Genomic DNA, 18,600 nt, shown 5'->3' with positions numbered 1-18,600 from the left:
AAGTGATATCACAACCAAATTAGGATAATTTCAGGTGACTCCTTCTCTCTGGGGCGTTTCTCAGGTTTTTGTTCTCACTCACTGGGCTACCCCACCCATCCTCCCACCCACATTTTGGTGAATGTACCCATTCCCCATTCACAAAAACGCACTGAGCCTGTTCCAGGAGCTGGGGTTTAAGCTTGGCCATGTGTGTGTCCGGGTGTCTGTGTGCATGTCCGTGCCCGGGTCTCACCTGCCTGCCTGGCCGTCTCTATGAAGACCCCACCTCGCTCTCTTTCCCATGCTCTAATTTTTTGAATGTACACATCATCTTGCTCATCCAGCTTCTGTCTTGATCTTCTGGCTCAGTGTGTTTTTTTCCCACTCTCTTGAGAAGTGTTATTTAATTTTGCTTTGAGTTGGTGCATCCTTCCTGCTGTGTGTGTGTGTATGTGTGTGCACACGCACATGCGCGCACAGCTTCCCCTTAGTCCCCTCTTTTTCTCAAGCTCATGAAGTTTCCCACTTTCTCCAGGCCTTGCTGTGTGTGCATGCACATGTGTACACATGTTGGTCTTCACTGGATTCCACCCTCTCTGTTGTTCTCAGTGATTCTGCATCCATTTGCCAGTCCATCCATCCAACACACCATACTTGTTGAGCTGGGACCAGGGGCTGCCTGTTGTTCCTGTCTCTTTCTTGCCTTCCTGACTCCTCCTGCTTTACACACCCTCACATCTTGGGGCCCCAGGTTCGTGTCCTGGATCATTCCCTCCCCAGCTTTTCACCAGCTCCCCAAGGTTCACAGAGTCATTCTTTGCATTGACACCCCAGCATCCCCTGCAACCCAGACCCTACTTGTTCTCTCCCCATCCTGTCACTGAATCGTGGCTCACACAGACTGAGCTCTTTCACTCAAGCCCAGCACATCCTGTCCCCATCCTCCAAATGCGTTTCTCACCCAGTTCTCATTGGCACCGGGCTTCACCACCACCTGGGGTTTCACAGCCAGGAGCACGAGTCATCTCTGATTCCACTCACTCCTGCTGCCCACTACCCATCTGTCCTCTTTTCCTTTCAAGTCTCTCTCCATGGGGTGGCTAAGCAGCCCCCTCCCCACTCCAATCACTTCAGTCCCTGACATAGCCCAGTTGTCAGGTTTTTGATGCCAGTAGTATCCATCCATCTATCCCCCCATTATCCATTCATTCCCCATCATCCATCCATCCCCCCTCATCCATCCATCCCCCGTCATTCATCTCCCCCATTACCTATCCATCTCCTATCATCCATTGTCCCATTGTTCATCCCCCCATCATCTGCCCACTCATCATCCATTCCCCTCATCATCCATCCCCTTGTCCATCCATTAACAGATTTGCACTGAGCACCCACTGGGTATTTGCTATGGTCACAGGTCACAAAGCCTTAGCCATGGCCTGTGGGAGCTCAGAGTCCAGGGAGAATACAGAGCAGTTATGCCTGCACTACAAAATGGCTGATGGAGGCTTCCTAAGACTTTATATCACTCTGCAAATCACAGTGTGTGTGCACGTGCACATGTGTGCGTGTGTGCATATGTGTATACATACGAGTGTGCACCTGTGCGTGCGTGTGTGTGTGTGTGTATGTGTATGAGTGCATGCGTGCATGGGTGGGGTCACTCCTGGCTACTTCTCCAGCCCCTTTGCCTCTTCCTTGCTTTCCAGCAGAGACACCTCTGCAGCTGCACTTCCCCCTTCTGCTTCTCTCCCTCCCTGAGATCTCCCTCCTTGTCCACTCCTGGGAATTCAAAGGTCCTGCCACAAACTGCCTCACCTCAGTGTCCCCTCCATTATGGCTCTTCAGCTCAAGTCCCAGACATTGCATGTTCACTGTTCTCTCCCTGGGTCTGTTCACTGGTGCCACCAGTGAACAGACTCCCTGAGCCAGGATGAAACTCTCCACCCTCCTACCCCTACCGCACTCCCAGACCCAGCTGTCTGGATACCTCTCCCCTCTCCCTGCTCCACTTCTAATCTGCCCCAGGTCTTCACAATCTTTTCCACATAATCTCACTCCCACCCCCACCCCCCGCTGTCCTCTCCCCTCCCCCTGGCCCTCTCAGCAGGTAGATGAGGTGGTAGAGGTGGGGGTGAGACTGTGTGCCCTCATAGGCTCCCTCTTGTTTGGCCACAGGTGAGCTGGAGAGGAAGTATTAGGCCTGGTGGTTTCTCTCCCTTCCCTCTGCAGCTGAGGACCCCTGCCATAAGCCCCTCATAGCGCCCCTCAAGGCTGCCTACCTGCTCCTTGACAAACCTGCAGCCCGTCCATTCTCGCTCCCCTGCCCCTTGGAGACCAGTGCTGGCTTCTGGACAGCAGCCTCTCCCTGGACCCCAGATACCAAGGCCAGGCTTTCCTGCACCTCTCAGTTGGGCCTCCTCCATTCCTTTGGAGGGTTTCTCCCTCCAGCCCGCGTGGGACTCCAGTGCTCCAGGGCCCTGCCCTGCCTGCTCCCTGCCACTTTCCTGCCCTTCCAAGGCTGATCCAGGCCAGGCTCCACTCTGGCCCTCTCTGCAGAGTCCAGATGTCATCAGCCTGATGGGGAGGCTCCAGGTGGAGTGGCCACCAGGTTCCGTCCCCTTCTCCCACACCCCACCATTGTAAAGAAGGCCTGGGCTCTTGTCCTCCCCAGAGAACTCCCTGCTGAGCCTTCCCTTGGGCCCTCCTGGATGCAGGGAACACTACCCTGGGAGCACCCAGCACCAGGCTCATGGTTGTCCTTGTCCCCTCCAGGCCACGGGCTCTATGGGGCCTGGGTGTGACCTCTGTCAGGGTCTTGGCACCGAGGGGAGTGTGGAGATGAGGACAGACGGAGCATCTGCGAGCTCTGCTCTTCTACCCTCTTACTCTTTCTCCCCTTGTTGCTTCCTGTTTCCTTTTGGAAAATCATTTTTTAACTCCATACATGCTCTAAGGACGCACTGTATTTGTAAAAAACACAAAGCCTTCCATGGAGGACTGAGGTGCCCTTTGGCCCCTGCTCCTATCTTCATTCAGGCCCCAACAGGAAACAGATGTCTGCCTCTGATCCAGGAAGCCTCAGGATGGTCTGTTTACAAAGGTGCCGAGGGAGGGGGCGCAGGAGCCAGGAGAGCAGCAAACTTGTGATTTCCGGTGAATCTGAAGGAACGAGGGAGGAGAAGTTTCCAGAAGGCAGCTGAGAGGGCAGCTGAGAGCAGAGGGCATAGCAGCCTGAGCTCCAGGGGAGCAGACACGCTGATCTCCCTCCCTCCTCCCTCCACTCTCCTGCTGGAGGTCCCCACTGGCCAGGTCCAGCTCGAAGCTGGAAGGCCCACGGCTCATCCACAGGGCTCAGTCTCCTCAGCCCGGAGCAGGGAGGAGGAGGCGGACCGGTGGGGCGGGAAGGTCAGGTGTGGGAGTCATCAGGCACCTGCGTCGCCCTGGGGGCTTTCTCCCCTGGGGCCTTTCTCAGGCTTGGCTGCCCTCTCTGTGCTGCGGCGTTCACCACCCACCTAACAAACGCACGTGAGCGCCTCCTGGGAGCCGGCAGGTGGGCTGCGCGCCTGCTCCTCCGCCTGTCTGCCTCCTCAGGCTTCTGCTCCCCTTCCTTGACTTTTCAAACTTTTCTTTGATGCACCACCCCCTCTCTCGGTGCCTCTGTCTCCCGCTTCCCCAGCCTTGCTCCTCCAGCTTTCCAGGGGAGCTCGTTGAATGGTGCTGCTTGTGCATCATTCCTGCAGTGTGCGTGTGAGTGTGTGTACACGGTCAAGGTTGGTTCCCACCTTTCCCATCCTGCTTCATCTGTCTGTGTCTGGCCACCCATCTATCCAGTAGTCATTCAACAAATGTGAATTGAACATCTGTGTGTGCGCTGCTGAGGGCGAAGAGCCCAGAGTCCCAGCCAGGCTGTGTCCTGAAGAAACTTGGAGTCCAGGGCAGATGGACCAGTTGTTATATCACAAGAAGACTGGGTTGGGTCACCAAGCATCACGCTCAGGGTGTGTGTGTAATGCGTGTGTGCATGTGGGTGTGTGTGTTGTGTATATTGTGTTATGTGTGTTGTGTGTGAGTTGTTTGTGTGCATATGTGTGTTGTGTGTTGTGTTGTGTGTTGTGTGTTGCGTGTGGTGTCTTTCTGCATTGCCCACTTCTCCACACCTGTTCCCCCCTCACCCCTCCAGCATCGCAAACTCTCTAAGCCCAGTGAGAAATCCTTGACTTCCCAATCCTTTCCCTGTGCTCCCCTTCACCATCCCTGGGCACTCCTCCCCTCTACTGCCCCCAGCTTTCAGGTTTACCTCCTCTGAGCCACACTCCCACCCCATCTTCCCTTCACTCCTCTCCATTAACCCATTCGTGTGGTTGCCCTGGCAACGCCATGTTCCCCTCTCCCAGGTTTTTGGAGGCAAACTTGTTCACCTCCCTCTGCTGACCTTTTGTTTCCATCTCCCTCTCATCTGCTCTCTCCTCCTGTGTCCACAGAAGAGTTTGGGATGGAACTTTAGTCTCTTTCTCCTCTTCCCCCCGTGGCCCTCTGTGACCACCACCTGCCTCGACCTTGAGCCTACCATGGGGCTCACCTGGGGCCTCCACTGACCTGTTTGCCAAATGGAAGAGGATCTTTTATCTCCTCCTCTCCCCTCATTCATTCCCCTCATTCATTCCCCTCATTCATTATCTCCTCCTCTCCCTCTCCTCCCTAAGCTCCTGGGACAGTGAGGGTGTCGGTTCCTGCCACCTCTCGGGCCACCTCTCCGGTTTGCTTTGGCGGATTCTCTTGCTCTGTGATCTGCTGCATCGTAGAGCTCCCCAGGCCCCTGCCACCTCTCGGGCCACCTCTCCGGTTTGCTTTGGCGGATTCTCTTGCTCTGTGATCTGCTGCATCGTAGAGCTCCCCAGGCCAGGCCCTGCCTTCCCCAACCTGCTCCACAAACTCTGTGGGCCATTTCCACCCCTCTCAGGCCATAGGGTCCATTCACACCTTGACTGTGTCTGCGGCCAGCTCTTCCTGCTGAGCTGGGACCCCCACATCCATTGCCCTGAGGGACTGTTCCCCTGGCTGTGGCCTCCACAGGCCTCCTTCCTGTGTCCTCCCCACAGACGGCCCTGCTGACCCTTCCCCTGGAGAAGCTCCCCTGCCCCCCAAGGGCACCGGGACCCTCAGGAACAGCTAGGTTTGGACATCTTTCTTTGAGCTTCTTGAAAAGAGTCTGCATGTCTGGTGCTCAGCATGGAGAAGGGGCTGGCTGGAGGGCAGGACAGACAGACAGACGGATGAAAGTTGTGTCTTTCTAGAGGATCTCTTCTTTTCCTTTAACTCTCTTGTTCTCTTTCTCTTTTAAAAAATTAACACTTATGGTGAAACCTCGTCTCTACAAAACAATCAGAAAATTTGCTGGGTATGGTGGTATGTGCCTATAGTCCCAGCTACTAGGGAGGCTAAGGCAGGAGGATCACCAGAGCCCAGGAGTTCGAGGTGGCTGCAGTGAGCTGTGATGTCACCACTGCACTCCAGCCTGGGTGACAGAGCAAGAGCCTGTCTTGAAAAAAATATTAATGTTTAATTACTTAAGTGACACATGACCACGTCATCCTGCAGAAAGAGCAAAGTATTACAAATAAGGCTAAAGGTCTCCTTTGACACTCACTCCTCCCATCCTGTTCTCTAGCCATTTCCTCTGGGGAAAACCAGTTCTTACTTTATCAGGAATCATTCTATACTATATACATATTTTTAAACATAAAAATGTATATTTTTCCCTGACAGAATCTGATTTTTTTGGTAGGTTTTGGCTCAGGGCATTTTTTTTCCCATATAAATTGCATTGAGCTATGAATATTGCTCTTCAGCGGGACTTTGACTTGGCATATTTTGGGGATCTCCTTCCATCTCAATACACAAAGCTGTCCATCTGCCTTTTTGTCAGCTGCATAGTATTCCAGCAGACAGAGCTGTCATGGTTTATTGGCTGTTCTCCTAGTAACCATTTAGATGGTTTCTACTCTTTTGTCATTAAAATGAGGTTGCCAGGAACACCTGTGTCCCTGCTTCCCCTTCCTATTGGTGCGTTCTCCCTTCTGCCTCCCGGGGCCCTGGGTTGCTCTTTCTGTCTCCTTTCCTTCCTTGTTCCCTCTCAGCTTCTCATCCCTCCCTGTTCTTTCTAGATGTAGCTGTCACTTTATGGGTCCCAGCAGAGGGTGTGTGTGTGTCTGCTGTCTATTTTTTTCACTGTGGGCTTGTGTTAGTCAGGGTCCTAACAGGAAAGGGATGGAACACTTAAATGTACAAAAATCTGAAGCTTACTGAAGTTTACAAAGGTGCTATATTGCAGGATGTGGATTTTGCAGAAACCTAGAGCTAATAGTTGTGAGGCTGTGACCACCCCCTACTCCCTAAGGGGTGAAGGGTGGAAGTAATGAATGACCAGGCGCCGGAGACAAACTGTCACCTAGAGGGGCTGCCTTGCCGGGAGCTGAGACCTCTAGGAGAGGGACCACCCAGCCTGAGGTGACCCAGGGGAATGAACATCCTTATCTCATTCTCCTCCCCCATCATCTCCTGCTGGCCATCTCACTGGCCAAGCCCAGCTGGAAGCCAGAGGGCAGGGCACCTCCCTGATGGGTGTCATCAGCCTCCTAGAGAAAAAGAGAAGGGTGAAAGGGACAAGGGAAGTAGAGGGCATCTAGAACTTTCTCTTTCCAAGCCCTCTATCGGGTTTTGTCTCCAGTCTCTGGGTTACTTCATCCACCCATCACCCCCATCCACACATCCACCCAGCCAATGTATATGGAGCCCCTCCCAGGTGCCATGTGTGGAGTGGTGCACCTTTTGGAGGGTTTGGTGCCCCTGTGAGCCTGTGCTGGGCCTCTGCCTACCACCCCCACTGCCTGCTGGCATGGCTCACGCCCCCTCTTGTTTTCAACTTTCTTATTGACATCTACTCCCCCTTCTCTTCCTGTATCTGACTTTGTCTTGCTCATCTCTGCTCTTTCCCTCTCTCTAGAGGAGAGTTATTGAATTTTGCTCTGAGGCTGTGCGTCATTCTTGCAGTGTATCTGTGTGTGTGTGTGTGTGTGTGTGTGTGTGTGTGCTGTGTGTGTGTGCTGGCTGACTTTCCCCTGCAGCTCTCTCTTTTCTGAGGCTTGTGGAGTTTTGCTCTAAAGTTCTAAATTTCTTATTGATTTTCCTGATCCTAGTTTCCATCCCCTTTCCCAGAGGAAATTTTGATTATCACAATGATGACCAGCAAAGTGGTCACATAGGAGTATTTCTCTTTCTGGCTCTTTGATTTTATCCTTACTCCTTGAATTACTCCATCCGTCCACCCATCCTTCCACTCCATCTCTTCATCCATTCATTTATCCATTATCTATCACCCATCCATCCATCCATTCATCACCCATCCATCCATCCATCTCTCCATCTATTCTCCCATCCATCCATCTCTCCATCTATTCGCCCATCCATTCATCCATCCATCCATCCATCCATCCATCTCTCCATCCATTCATTCATCATCCATCCATCCATTCATCCATTCTCCCATCCATCCATCCATCTCTCCATCCATCCATCCTTCCATCCATCCATCCATCCATCCATCTCTCCATCTATTCTCCCATCCATTCATTCATCCATTCATCCATCCATCCATCATCTCTCCATCTATTCATCCATCCATCCATCCATCCATTCTCCCATCCATCTCTCCATCCATTCTCCCATCCATCCATCCAATCCTCCCTCCCTCCCTCCATCCATCATCTGTCCACAAACACATAGCAGCTACTGAGTGCCAGGACCCATGTCCCTTTTCCTCTCCAGTCTCACTGTTGTGAACACGCGTGTGGGTCTCATCTCTTGCTCTGAGGTGTGACTAGAGTTGCCCCCACCCTTTCTGTCACTCTCCTTGCTGTTTGTCTCCTGCTCTTTTATTTGTCTATAAACTGCTTAGTTCAGTGCCAAGGGTGGTCTGTCTGTCCTGTCTCTCCTTCTCTACTTCCCTAACTCCCCCTCCATCTGTTCTCACACCATGGGGCCCCAAGACCTATCTGGAGTCTTCTGCTCACTCTGTATACATTCCCTGGATGTGCTCACCCACAGCTTTCTGTGCTGACGCCACTCCCTTGGCCCCTCATGCAGCCCAGATCCTTTCCCTTTCCCTTAAGCCACAGGCTCAAGCTTGAGGAAGCCCTGCCCAGCTCAAGCCATCGCATTGTTTTTGTACCCACTAGAGGTGCTCTATCTTCATTCTCATAGGCACTGAGCATCTCTGCCACCCAGGGCTCAGCAGCCAGGAGCACCAAGTCACCTCTGGCTGCTCTTATCCCTGTCTTCACGGTCCGTCTGTCCCCTCTTCCTGCAAGATCTCCCTCGAAAGGGCAGGTAGATAATCCCTCTCCATCCCCTCATCCCCTGCCTCAGCCCAGATGTCAGAATCTAGTGCCTGGACAACATCCATCCATCCATTCACCATCCATCCCTCCACCACCAAACATCAGTTGGACAGTTCCTAGGTGCTCTGATTATGACACAAACCCCAGGCTATGCCCTGCAGAAAGCCACAGTCCAGGGAGAAATTCTCTTGAGTTCTTGGCCTTCTGTTAATGTCTCCTTCCTGCCTGCCACCCCCCAACTCCTGTCCACAGAAGTGCTGGGGAGGGAACCCTGAGCTCTGCTGTTCTCTCCACAGCCTCACTTCTCTGTGGCTACCTGTGGTTACCTGTGGCTGACCCTGAACTCACCACCAGGCTCAGGCAAGGCCCCCACCAGCTTCCCGTTGGCCAAACCCAACCAGCTCTTTCTGGTCCCACCTCACCACCGGGCCGCCCCTGATGTGGGCTGTTCTCTTCTCCTCTGTCCCTGAGGCTGCCGATGGCTCTTGGTTTTTCTCCCACTTCCCCGGGGTGATCATTCTCTGCTTCCTTTGTGGGAGTTTCTGTTCACCCTGCTTGGAATACCGCAGAGCCACAGGCCTGAGCTTCCTGCTGCTTCCCCCTGCTCTGCCTTTTCTGCTGGGGCAGTTTTCTCTGGGAAACAGGGTGGCTTGCTGTCCATGCCTTTTTGCACACAGTAAAGTCCAGACATGAGCTCCCATCTGCCTGGGGTGGAGACAGGGTCTCCCTATGAACAACCTACAGGTACGTCCTCCTACTCCACCTCTGGCCTCCTTCTTCTTCCTTCCCCCTCCATGTATTAAGAATAAGGCATCATTGAAAAAACAAAGAAGGCTGAGAATAAGTGGAGAATCAAAGTCTGTGCAGTTGAAGAGCTGAGGCTTTGCAAGTTCAACAACAAAGAGAGGAGATTGTGGAATCCAAACTAGATGAGAGTGAGGAAACGGGGTGAGAGGACAGTGTGCAACTGGCAGGCGCAATGATAACAATGAGGCCCTGGGGCCTCCCCACAGAGGCCTTTGCCGGCTGAATCCCGTCCTCCAGGAGCCCCTGGGCATGAGTATCAGGGCATCTTTCTCTTCACTCAGACATGGAGCTTCCTGGGAAGAGGACCTGCACCTGGCTTCCATTTGGGTCTCAGGTTGGAGAGGAGGATGGACAAATGGAAGGCGTGTCTTTCTACTAGTCTCTTCCTCCTTTGCCGCCTCTCCTCTTACCCTTTATAACATTAATTTTCTTTTGAGACAGGGTCTTGCTGTGTTGCCCAGGCTGGAGAACAGTGGCACAATCATAGCTCACCGCAGCCTCTAACTCCTGGGCTCAAGTGATCCTCCCACTTCAGCCTCCTGAGTAACTGGGACTACAGGTGTGTGCCACTACGCCCAGTTCATTTTTTTTGAAGCAAAGTTTCTGTTATTGTAATTATTTTTATGTACAGAAAACTCATCAGTGTATATTTAACCCAGTTTAGTGGCAAGTTCTTTAGCCTTTGCCTTTTTGAGCTTGGCGATGCAAGCCACAGACTTGGGACCCAGGATGTTGCCTCCCCAGTGACGGCGGATCTCGTCGTATCTGTCATTATCATTAGTCCTGATAGCTTCTACCAGTTTAGCCAAAGCGCTTTTGTCTTCCGAGTTCACCTGTGTGAAGGCGACAGTGGCACAGGTCTTCCTGTGGACTAGACACCCCAGTCTTGCCTGCCCCTTGATAATGCAGTAAGGGACCCCCATGTTATGACACAGGGCAGGCAAGAAGACAACCAGCTCCATGGGATCCACGTCGTGTGCAGTCACCGCCAGCTGAGCTTTCTTGGTCTCCACCAAAATGGTGACAGGGTGTTAACTCCTGCTCGAAGGACAGGTGGTCTCTTAGTGGGGACGTTCCGTTTGCCAGCAGCTTTCTTCTTGGCCTGGGCCAACAGCCTCTGCTTCTTCTCTTGCTTTGTCTCTGGCCTGTACTTGTGGGCCAGCTTAAGCAGCTGCGTAGCTGTCTGGCGGTCCAGGGCCTGGGTGAGCTGGTTAATTGCAGGAGGCACTTTCAGCCGCTTATAGAGGATGGCTGTCTGCCGCTGCAACCTGATAGAGCGGGGCCATTTCACAAAGCGGGTGAGGTCTCTTTTGGGCTGGATGTCCTGTCCGATGCCAAAATTCTTAGGCCTTTTCTCAAACAGGGGATTCACCACTTTGTTGGCCTCCTGCTTCTTCACGACAGCAGGGGCCGGAGCCACCTTCGTCCCCTTGGCCTTCTTTCCTTTCGGCATATTGGGCGGCAGGAGGAGAGAGTACACCCAGCTGATTTTTAAAAATCTTTTCGTAGAGACGAAGTCGTGCTATGTTGTCCAGGCTGGTCTTGAACCCTCAAGCGATCCTCCTGCCTCAGCCTCCCAAAGTGCTGGGACCACAGGAGCATGAGCCACGGCACCTGGCTGTAAAATTAACTTTTAATTACACAAGTCATTCATGGACCCACTGTCTTTGTGAAAAATAAAAATCAAAGCGTTGTACATAAGACTGATGTTCTTGTCCACTTTCCATCCCATCTAGCCCAGGGTACAAATACTGCTCCCCTGAAGTAATCACAGTATTGATTTGGGAGGATCATTCCACTCTCTGTATATGTTATCTTCTCACGAAAAAAGGCAAGTCCTGTGGGTGGTGCTGGCTTTGGCTTTGACGTTCAATGAGAGTCATATTGAACCAGGCACGCCTGCTCTGTGGTGGGCTTCTCTACACAACAGCGGGTCACAGATGGCTTCCAGGTCTCAGGCGCTCTGCTGCATGGTAGTGCAGAGGCCAGGTGCATGGTGGTTGATGCCACTGAGTGGATGGGCATGCGGCTGCTTCCCATGATCACTATTACAGACGAGCTAGCTGCAAACACCCCAGCCCAGCCTGCTCCCATCCCTCTGCAAGCTGAGCTCCAGGCTGTGATCTGTTATGTCCTCCCCTCTCCTTCTCAACTCCACCTCCTCCTCCTGCCCTTCAAGGTCAGGCCCCACTCCTTGTTCTAGTCCCACTCTTCTGGCTGACACCCCTATCTCTAACTTGCCATCCGAACTCTGCCCTGAAATGCAGAATCGGACCTGGAACCAATATGGACCCAGAGCTTCTCACCCCCAAGTCATCTTCACATTCCAACCTGTCACCTCCCAGGGCCAGCCACACACTTCCTAGTCTCAGCACTGTGCATCACCACCTGCCAGGAGTTATCTCAGCTGCCAGGAGTTATCCCTGACACCTCCCTCTCCTGTCACCCATGGTACATCTGTCTCCCCTTTGTGCTGCTGACTCTCCCTCCAAGGGGCTGTTCAAGACCCTAGCCCAACTCCTCAGCCCTGGCCACAGCAGGCCTTAGCATCCCATGCCTGGACCATAGGCCATTCATCCACCCACGCATCCATCTGCCTGCCTTCCTTCCTTCCTTCCTTCCTTCCTTCCTTCCTTCCTTCCTTCCTCCCTCCCTCCCTCCCTCCCTCCCTCCCTCCTTTCTTTCCATCCTTCCTTCCTCCCATCCATTTTTTACTTATCCAGCTACCCATCTATCCACCCATTCATCTACCCACCCATCCATCATCCACCCATCCATCTACCCATTCATCATCTGTCCATCCATCACCCACCCATCCATCCATCCATCCATCCATCCATCCATCCAACAAGCATACACTGAACACCTACTGGATGTTCTGCTGAACAAAACGCACAGCTCCCAGAGCCCAGGAGACATCCTGGTGGATCTGTGTCCATGAGGAAGCAGACACATCATCATCTGCAATGAAAATATGGGGTGACAGGTGCAGCCCATGTGTTTGTGTCACTGTGCCTTACAGTGTGTGTGGTGTGTGAAAGGGAGAGATGCCCACATGCCCACATCTCTGGGCCCACGCTAGATCCCTCTGCTGAAGCAGCATGCATTCAACCATGCACCCCACTGAAGACCCTGCCAGCAGCATCGACTCACCAAGTCCTCCACAGGCCCTGTGTTTCCCCCATTTTCCCAAATCCAGTACTGAAAACAGGCAGGCCCCATGCCCTCTGCCTGCCTCCCACTTCCAGCCCAGGGCCACTCCCTCTCTCTCATCCTGCTCACCCCTGCAGCTGCTGTGTACCTGCCAGTGGGGAGAAATGAGGCCTCCAAACCCCACAGCTCATTTTCTCTCCATTGATGGCCTCTGATGCTGGGAGTCTCTCCTGGCTTCTCACCCCCTTTCTTTCCTCGATTCTACCTCTGGGGCCTCCCCTCTCCTGTTTCCTCTGCAGCCTGCTTGGCGTCCATCAGTCCTCTATATCCATGTCCCCAGGGCCCCATCCTCCCTTTCCCTGTGCTCTGCCCCCCAGGCAGCCTCCCCTAGAGCCTGGGTGACCGTCCTCTTGCTGACCCCGTCCAGCATCTCCCTTCTCATCCTGCGGCTCTGCTGAGCAGGGTCATGGGAGGCCCTGGGAAGCCCCATGTCCTCCTCAAAGGAGTCCTTGCCAAGCTCTTCCTGGGGGCCCCTGACTTACTGGGTGAGGATTCTGTGTCTGGAGCACCCAGATATATGTGTGTTGGGCAACTTTCCCCACCAGGCCGTGAGCACCTTGAGGGCAGGACCTGCATCCGATTTATCTTTGCTGAATGGCTGTGACTATGGCAGGGGTGGGAGGAACAGACGAACTGAGGACAGACGGACTGAGGAGAGAGCTCCCTCCTCCTCACTCTCATGCTCCCTTTTTTTCCTTCCATTTTCTTCCTCTCCTAATTAAAAAATTAGTTTTTAATTATGTGTGATACGTGAAGAAATTATCTTTGCACAAAATTTTTAAATTTTTTTTATGCTTTCACAAAATTAAAGCATGACAAAAGGCTGAAGTGTCTTTTCTCTCCCTCCAGCATCCCACCTCCAACTCCCCCAAAAAGGGGAACCTCTGTGGCCAGTTCTGTGTGACTCTGTCCACACAGCCTATATGAGTCCTCTCATCTAAATAAAATAGAGCTGCATTTGGTGGTGGTGGGATGTTGTTTAAAATATAAATACCATTTACCCTGTGTAAGTTTTGCCAATAGCTTTGTCTGCCCAGTGATAAGTCTTCGAGTTCTTTCCTCGAACATGTGAGTGCACCGTCACTGGTGTGCAAGAGCCGAGGTGGGGACCTCTTCCTCATCCTGCTCAGCAATGGCATGACGGTAGCCTGAAATTGGCCATGGTGGTAGTATTTACACCACAGAAGCGGGACAAGCAACCCTTGGGGAACGTTCTCCCCAGACGGCCAGTGTGCCAGCGTACCCCAGAATGCACCCTGTTTCACAGATCTGCGTCTTTCGGGATAGAGCTGCACTGTGGGTGACCAGCTGTCCTGTGGATGGACATGGGTGTTTTCTCCTTTTCAATATGACAGATAAAGTCGCCACAACCTTATCTGTCATGGACTGCCCTTCTGCCTTGCCCTCTCCTGGGTTTTGGCGGGGCGTGGTGCTCAGAATTCATCTACAGTACGTGGGTTCTTTTCTGTCTGTCCATGGAACGTGCTGCCTTTTCGGGTCTCTGGGAGTCTGTCTCTCTCCTTCCTTCATCCTTCCTCATCCTCTCCCTCGTTTATTCTCCTCCTCTCCAGATTTGGCCCTTGCCCCAAGGGTCACGATTTGTGGCTGCCTCTGTGTGGAGGTGTGGGTCCCACTGTGCACCCCTCTACTTAGGCCCTTTGTCAGGCTTGTCCTCCCCCGTCTTTCCCTCCTCTTCTGTGTGCACGCATCTCTGCATCTGCCTGCCTCTCCGCTCCCCGAGGGTCCTGCCGCCCCCTCTTCATTTCATTTTTTAACTTTATTATTGATGTGCCCCGCCAACACTGCCTCTTCCTGCATCTTGCTCAGCCTCACTCCCTCCCGCTCTCCAGAGGAGCCTTATTGGATTTTGCTTCAAGTTTGTGCGTCATTGCTGCTCTGTGCATGTGTGCGCACATGCTCGTGCGTGTGTGTGCCTGCCACTTTCCCCGTCAGCTCCCTCTCTCTCTCTCTGGGGCTTGGAGAGTTTTACTTTTTTCGTGTGGGCACAGGTGCACATGTGTGTGAGTCACTTCTCTCTAAGGCATGGTCAGGGCTGGGTCCCACCCTCCCTGTCACTGTCATGAACTCCATCTATCCACAACATGCCTGGTGAGCTCTGGACCAAGGTCCATCTGTCCTCTCCTGTCCTCCTCTTTCCCTCGTCTCGCGCTGCACTGTCCTCTGCATAAGAGGTGCCCCCTATGCACCTTGGGCATACAGGTCTCTGTAAGGACACTCCCCAATTTCCTCCTGCATCCGAAAATCACCCCACCTCCATTCTCTGTTGCATGCCACAGATTTGGAGCCAGTGTTGACTGGGCCCCTCCAGAGGTACCTCAAACTCATCTAATCATCTCTACACTACAAACTGGCCCCTTTCCTGTTCTCATTAACACTGAATGTCAGTGCCTTCCTTGGTGTGGTGCTACAGCCAGGAGCCCTGCATCGTCTCTGACTACTCCTACTGAGCCACCCACGGCCCATCTGTTCCCCCTCCCTGCCAACTCTTTCTCTGAGGGGCTGCTAAAGGCCCCCACTCTCTCACTCTCTGCTGCGGCATCGTGTGAAGATGAAAGGATAATTGTCTTCCTTTGTCCATCCATTCATCCATCCATCCATCCATCCATTCATCCACCCATACATACATCTACCCACCCATCCATACATGCCTCCATCCATCCACCCATTTCTCCATTCATCTATTCATTCATCCATTCATTCAGCCATCCACCCATTCACTCACCTATCCATCCACCCATCCATACATATGTTCACCCACCCATTCATCCACCTAGTCTCTCATCCATCCATCCATCCACCCATCCCTCCCTCCCTCCCTCACACCACCTGACATACATTGAGCACCTGAGTGCTCTGTTGAAGACAAAGGCTCCAAAACCCCAGGTTGTGTTCTAAGGAGTCCAGGGGGAGAGAGGACCAGTTACTACCCATGGGAAAGTGGAGTGATAGGGACTTTGGAAGTCTCCAAGAATCACCGTGTGTGTGCTCCTGCATGTGCATATGTGCATGTGTGTGCTCTGTCTTGGCCACTTCCTCAGACCCTTCTCTTTCCTCCTGATCTCTGCTATCAGTGCTCCCCAGGGCTGTGTCCTCACCCCTCTGCCCTTCTCCTTCCATGGGCTACTGGGCCACATTATCCACCCCAGGTCTTCGGAGGTCCCCTCACACAAACTCCTCTGCATTTCTGTGCTCATCTCCCCTGTCCCAGACCTGTCTACTCACTGTCCTGTCCTCAGCCCCACTGAGTCATACTCCCAGCATCATAGACTCCCCAAGCTCCAACCAACCTCCCTCCTCTCCAGGCTTCATCTCATGCTCTCATCCTCCATCTCCAGGGACAGAAATCCAGGCTTCCCCTTCTCCCCACCTCCTTCCTTTAAACTTGTGCCGACTCTTCCTCCCAAATCTCTCATCTCCTTCTTTGCTCCTTACATCCCATGGCCAGTATGGTTGCCCTGGTGACAGTCATCCTCTTCCCTCCTGAGTCTGCTTTCCAGCACGAGAGATGTGTTCTGGTGACCTGTTCCTCCCATGCTCCATCTTCTCTCTCTGTCCATCTGCAGAAACTCTGGGAAAGGGACCCTTGGCTTTACTTGCTTCCATTCCCAGTCCACACACACCCCATCCTTGGCAAGGGACCCCAGCCACTTTGAGCCCACCATGGTTCTCAAAAGAGCTCTCCCTAGACCTCCTTCTTGCTAAAGCCCATGGTCCCTTTTGCTGCCTCATTTCTCCTGGCCTATTGGGGTCCTGATTGGGTGCCCATCCTTGCTTGGGAGGCCACTCTCTCCTCCTTCAGAACACTGGGTGCTCCTGGCTTTTCTCCCACCCCTTGGGCAGTTTCTCTCCTCCATCTACCTCTCAGTACTGATGCTTCCCTGGGCTCAGTCCTCCACTCCTTCCTGCCCTGCCCATTCCCCGAGGACAGCTTCCTCCACCCTCAGGACATCTGTGGCCACTCATTGTCCTTCTTGGGCATAGAGCTCTCTCCTGAACTGGGACTTGCACATCCATGTACATGAGCACAGGACTAGACACTTCCTTGCCCTTCCCACGCTGTTCTTCTTTTCTCCAACCTCCTCACCTGCCCAGCTCCCCATCCTCAACACAAGTAGACCAAGTCTCAGGCACTTTCTTGACTCCTTCTGACCACATCCAGTTCCACCATAGGGCTGTGCCTCCAGCACACCACCACCATCCCATCTGGGTGTCAGCTCCCAGGGCCTCCCGGTGTCCCATCTCCAGCCTTGCCCCTTCCTGTCTACACTTGGAGAGGCCACCCAAGCCACCTTGCTAAATCTCCCACCTGGCAGCTCACCCTTCGCTGGCCTAACCCCACTAAGCCAGCTTTCCCACCTCCCCACCCTCCTGATAAACTTCAAGCTAATTGGTCCTGCTTCAAAGCTCTGGATCAGGCCACACCCTCACACTCTTGGTGACTTCTCCCCCTGTCTCCAGACACAAGGAAGCTCTTGCAGTGCAGAAAGACTCAGCCTCTCCCCGCGATCCGCCCGCCTCGGCCTCCCAGAGTGCTGGGATTACAGGCGTGAGCCACCATGCCCGGCCAAGGCTTATTTTTAAGCTCTTTCAGAGTGGGTCCACGGTAGCCGTTAAAACTGTTACTCATGGGATAGTTCCTAACCTGTGTGAATTCTGGGAATTGTTCAAATTACAATGCTTCAGTCTTTCTTTGCCTGGCCTCAGGGAGTTTCACCCTACACACGTGAAGCCTTGCACATGGCAGTGATTCAAGAGGACACATGTAGATTTCTGGAGCTATTTTTCTTCCTTCAGTCAGGTACTCTGCCCCTCAACTTATAGCCACCTAAGCCTACCTGAACTTTGTTCTTTGTTTCAAAGATCAACTCATCAATACTGCTGGACTCTATTTGAATTTCCCCTCCCTACACCTAAGATGCCTCCAGGCAGAAAGCTGGGTGAACTGTAGAGCTAACCTGATTTGCTTACCGTTCTTCAGGGATCACTGTCTTATGCTACTGCCTGTTGTTCAATGTCTGTAAACAATTGTTTCCAGTGTTTTGTCTAGTTTATGGCAGGAGGGTGACTCCAGTCCTTATTACTTCTTCATGGCTGGAAGTGCAAGTCCAGGCTGGTGTTTTGTTTTGTTTTTTCTAATTTTCATAAAACTCTTCATTGGTTAGTGGAGGTACTGGGAGTCATGACCCCACCTTATAGCTTTTGTGCTTGGTTCCCTCTACCAGGAATGCTTCCCCCATATATCCACGTAGACAACTTGCTCACTTCACAAGTGCTCACATGTTACCCTCTCAGTGAACCCTTCCCTAACCACCTGCTATGGACTAAATGTTTGTGTTTTCCCAAAATTCAGGTGTTGAAGCCTTAATGCCCAGTGTAGTAGTATTTGGAGGTGGGCCTTTGGGAAGTGATTAGGTTTTGATGAGGTCATGAGGGTTAAGCCTCCATAATGGGATTAGTTCCCTTACAAGAAGAGGAAGAGAGGAGCAGATCCCTCTCTCTGTGTCATATGAGGATACAGCAAGAAAGCATTCATCTGCAAACTAGGAAAAGGGCCCTCACCAGACACCAAATACGCTGGCACCTTGATCTTGGACTTCCCAGTCTCCAGAATGATGAGAAATAAATACTGCTTAAACCATCCAGTAGATGGTATTTTGTTATAGCAGCCTGAGATATCACAGTACTTAGAACTGCAACTGCCTCAACTTGTAATGCCCCATTACCTTGTGTATTTCTCTCTACGTATATATTTACTGCCTATAAAATTAATTGCCTGTCTTCGTCCCCTAACCTCCTTCTGCTCTTTACCTGTCTTTTTCCATTAACATGGAAGCTTGATGAGGGCAGAGAATTTTGTCTGTTTATTCACTGCTGCATCCCCAGTGCAAGTGGGGATAGGCCGGCTTGACTGTGGGGATTTAAGTTGAGCAGCATTTCTGTAGGTGCTCAACACATCCTGGAGCAACTGCTGGTGCTCGCTGAGGTTAGGATGCAGAAGGGGTAGAAAGGCCTGTCCAGGGCCTAAGCAACTCACCATTCATTCACACTTGTGCTCAGAATCTCATTCTCTACCTATACCTACCACCTCTGACAAGGCAATGTCTAGCCTCTTTGCCCCAGCACAGGCTTCTTCCTCTGCCCAGAGTGCAACTCCCTGACTCAGCTGTGTGGCACAGAC

General features: G+C 52.5%; 1 pseudogene; it reads right to left on the bottom strand.

Moving 5' to 3' along the window:
* Positions 1-9,441: 9,441 nt before the first annotated feature.
* On the bottom strand, positions 9,442-11,022 carry LOC103246377 (large ribosomal subunit protein eL8 pseudogene; annotated as a pseudogene).
* Between the last annotated feature and the right edge of the window lie 7,578 nt (positions 11,023-18,600).

The sequence above is a fragment of the Chlorocebus sabaeus genome, chromosome 2 (genome assembly GCF_047675955.1).
Source record: "Chlorocebus sabaeus isolate Y175 chromosome 2, mChlSab1.0.hap1, whole genome shotgun sequence".
NCBI lineage: Eukaryota > Metazoa > Chordata > Mammalia > Primates > Cercopithecidae > Chlorocebus > Chlorocebus sabaeus.
This window is presented reverse-complemented; position numbering and strand designations above follow the sequence as displayed.